Raw genomic sequence first — 4,063 nt, 5'->3', positions numbered from 1 at the left:
CTCTCTGTGGATCGATATCGTACTTACGAAATATATTATTTGCAGACAACCTACACTTGGGTGAATTATAATTTAAGTAGTAGCAAGTTTTTGGCGCCGTTGCCGGGGAGGTATAAATTAAATTTATATTTGTTAATTATGTTTTATTTATAAGTATTGTTTTTTTTTTGTATGAGTGTTTGGAGTCGAAAAAAAATTGTTAGACTTATTCGAGTATTTGAAAATAATTTAAACATGGATGATAATTCAAATAATCAAGATAATGATAACAATAATAACAATAATAATAATAATAATAATAATCAAGAACATGATCAATTAAGAACACTTAGGCACCATATGAACCCTATTAGAACTAGTGTACCATCTTGTTTAGTTTTTCCTCCTGATGCATCTAATTTCAACTTTAAACCTCAAATTATTCAACTTTTACCAAATTTTCATGGCTTAGATTCTGAAAATCCATATTTACATCTAAGAGAATTTGAGGAAGTTTGTAACACTTATAATGATCAAAATTGTAGCATGGATATAGTTCGATTAAAGCTTTTCCCTTTTTCTTTAAAAGATAAAGCTAAAACATGGCTACAAAATTTGAGATCAAGTTCAATAAGATCGTGGTAAGAAATGCGACAACAATTTCTCAAAAAGTTTTTTCCTTCCCATAGAACAAACTCTTTTAAAAGACAAATTACTACTTTTTCTCAAAAATAAGGAGAAACATTTTATCAATGTTGGGATAGATATAAAGAATTACTTAATACATGCCCACATCATGGTTTTGAAACATGGAGAATAGTTTCTCACTTTTATGAAGGTCTAATACCTAAAGATAGGCAAATGATAGAATTCATGTGTAATGGAACTTTTGAAGATAAAAACCCAAATGAAGCTATGGAGTATTTGGATTCATTAGCAGAAAATGCTCAAAATTGGGATAATATAGGCACAATAGGACCACCAACAACTAAAATCAATAATTCAACAAATGAGGGTGGTATCTATAATCTTAAAGATGATATAGATATTCAAGCTAAACTTGCATCTTTAGCAAGAAAAATTGAGTCATTAGAAATGAAAAAGAGTGGTCAATTAATAAGTATTCAAGAAATTGTTTGTCATATATGTGATACACATGATCATGCTACAAAAGATTGTCCAACATTACCTTCATTTAAAGAATGTCTCCATGAACAAGCAAATTATGTTAACAATTATAAAAAACCAATGCTAGATCCTTTTTCAACATCATATAATCCTGGATGGAAAAATCATCCTAATTTTAGTTGGAGGAATGATAATAATACACAACCCTCACAACAATATTTTCAAAATAACCAAAATCATCAAGGTTATATTCCTTATGTTACACCTCCAAGAAAAAACTTTAAAGATGTAATTCATGCATTTATCCAAAAGCAAGAATCTATCAATATTCAAAACAGTCAATCTATGACCGATTTGAAAGAAACTCTTGCAAAATTTGCATCTGCACTTAATATTAATGAAAAAAGAAAATTTCCATCTCAACCTCAACCTAGTCCTAAAAATCATAATCAAGAATTAAAAAATGAAGAAATTGATCAAATAAATCTGTTATTACCCTTAGAAGTGGTAAAATAGTTAATGATCCATATAGTAATGAAAACAAGGATCATTTAAAATCAAAGAGTAAGGATGATAATCCTGATACTTTTGAGAATAATGATACCTTAAATTCTAAAAATAATATATTGAATGATAAATCATCTGAAATAGTAAATGAATCAAACAAACCTCCACCATTTCCTCATGCATTAACAAATCATAAAAAACAAAAAATGATTATGATATCTATGAAGTTTTTAAACAAGTAAAGATAAATATTTCATTATTAGATGCTATTAAACAAGTACCTTCATATACAAAATTTTTAAAAGACTTATGTACTGTGAAGAGAAAATTGCATGTGAAGAAGAAAACATTCTTGGCTGAACAAGTAAGTTCTATTCTTCAAAATAATTCTAGTTTAAAATATAAAGATTCTGGTTGTCCAACAATTTCACGTATTATTAGAGAAAATAAAATTAAAAAAGCTTTGTTAGATTTGGGAGCAAGTGTGAATTTACTTCCTTATTCAGTTTATGAAAAACTTAATTTAGGAGAATTAAAACCCACTTCTGTTACTCTCTTACTGGCGGATATGTCAATCAAAATACCTAGAGGTATTGTAGATGTGTTGGTTCAAGATGATAAATTCATATATCCTGTAGATTTTATTGTTTTGGATTCACAACCAATAGAAGTACATAATGAAATTTCAGTAATATTGGGACGACCATTTCTAGCAACTTCAAATGCTTTAATTAATTGTCGAAATGGAATAATGAAATTGTCTTTTGGAAATATGACTTTAGAACTTAATGTGTTCAATTTATGTAAACAACCAAGTATTAATGAAAATGAATATGATAATGAGATTGAAACAATTGTGGAAGAAAATATACATGAAGAAAACTTAAATCAACAATCTGAAATTTTTTCAATAGAAAATTTTGAGTCTGAAAATAATTTTAAAGAAGATGATAATACAAAACTTGAATTAAAAGTTTTACCATTCGAATTGAAATATGTATTTCTTGATGAAAATAAAACATTTCCTGTTGTAATTTCTTCCAGTCTTCCACCAAATCAAGAAGAAGATTTAATTAAATTACTTAAAAAATATAAAAATGCAATTGGATGGACTTTGAAAGATATAAAAGGCATAAATCCTTTAATTTGCACACATAAAATTCATTTGGAAGAAAATGCTAAAACATATCAACAACCACAAAGAAGGTTAAATCCACATATGAAAGAAGTTGTTAAGAATGAAGTATTAAAACTATTAGACGCTGGAATTATCTATCCAATCTCATATAGTAAATGGGTAAGTCCAACACAAGTAGTACCTAAAAAGTCAGGCATCACTGTTATAAAAAATGAAAAGAGAGAGTTATTACAAGATAGGATTCCATCTAGTTGGCGTATGTGTATTGATTATAGAAAATTAAATGATGCAACTAGAAAAGATCATTTCCCACTACCATTTTTAGATCAAATTCTAGAAAAAGTAGCAGGAAATTCTTATTACTGTTTTCTTGATGGGTATTCGGGGTATTATCAAATACCTATATAATTAGAAGATCAAGAAAAAACTACTTTCACTTGTCCTTTCGGAACTTTTGCATTTAAAAGAATGCCATTTGGTTTATGTAATGCTCCGGCTACTTTTCAAAGATGCATGTTAAGTATTTTCAGTGATATGATTGAAGAATTTGTAGAAGTTTTTATGGATGATATAACTGTTTTTGGAAACTCATTTGAAAATTGTCTTAAAAACCTAGAAGAAGTATTAGAACGATGTGAAGAAAAAAATCTTGTTTTAAATTGGGAAAAATGTCATTACATGGTTAAATCTGGGATTGTGTTAGGTCATGTGATATCTGAAAAAGGAATTGAAGTCGATAAAGCCAAAGTTGATGTTATTGCTAATTTAACATCACCAAAAACGGTCAAAGAAGTTCGATCATTCTTGGGTCATACAGGTTTTTATAGAAGGTTTATAAAAAATTTCAGCATAATATCTAAACCAATTTCAAATCTTTTAACAAAAAATACACAATTTGAATGGACTCAGAAATGTGAAAATGCTTTTAAAAAAAAAATTAATCTTTTAGTTACATCACCTATTTTACAACCTCCATATTGGTCTTTACCATTTGAATTAATGTGTGATGCAAGTGATTATGCTATAGGAGCTGTGTTAGGACAGAGAAAAGAAGGAAAACCGTATGCAATCTATTATGCTAGTAGATCCTTAAATAGTGCCCAAATAAATTATTCAACTACTGAAAAAGAATTACTTTCAGTAGTATTTGCATTAGATAGGTTTCGATCTTATTTAATTGGTTCTACTACTATTGTGTACACTGATCATTCTGCCGTAAAATATTTATCAAATAAACAAGATGCTAAGCCAAGATTAATACGGTGGATTTTATTGTTACAAGAATTTGATATTATAATTAAAGATAAAAAA

At 27.9% G+C, this 4,063-nt stretch overlaps 1 non-coding gene across 1 annotated transcript; it reads right to left on the bottom strand.

The window, feature by feature from the left end:
- Positions 1 to 671: 671 nt before the first annotated feature.
- LOC140991340 (small nucleolar RNA R71) lies at positions 672 to 782 on the bottom strand. Its single transcript, XR_012177843.1, has one exon. It is a non-coding gene; the product is annotated as a small nucleolar RNA R71 (small nucleolar RNA).
- Between the last annotated feature and the right edge of the window lie 3,281 nt (positions 783 to 4,063).

Source organism: Primulina huaijiensis, chromosome 1 (assembly GCF_012295235.1).
Source record: "Primulina huaijiensis isolate GDHJ02 chromosome 1, ASM1229523v2, whole genome shotgun sequence".
Lineage (NCBI taxonomy): Eukaryota > Viridiplantae > Streptophyta > Magnoliopsida > Lamiales > Gesneriaceae > Primulina > Primulina huaijiensis.
This window is presented reverse-complemented; position numbering and strand designations above follow the sequence as displayed.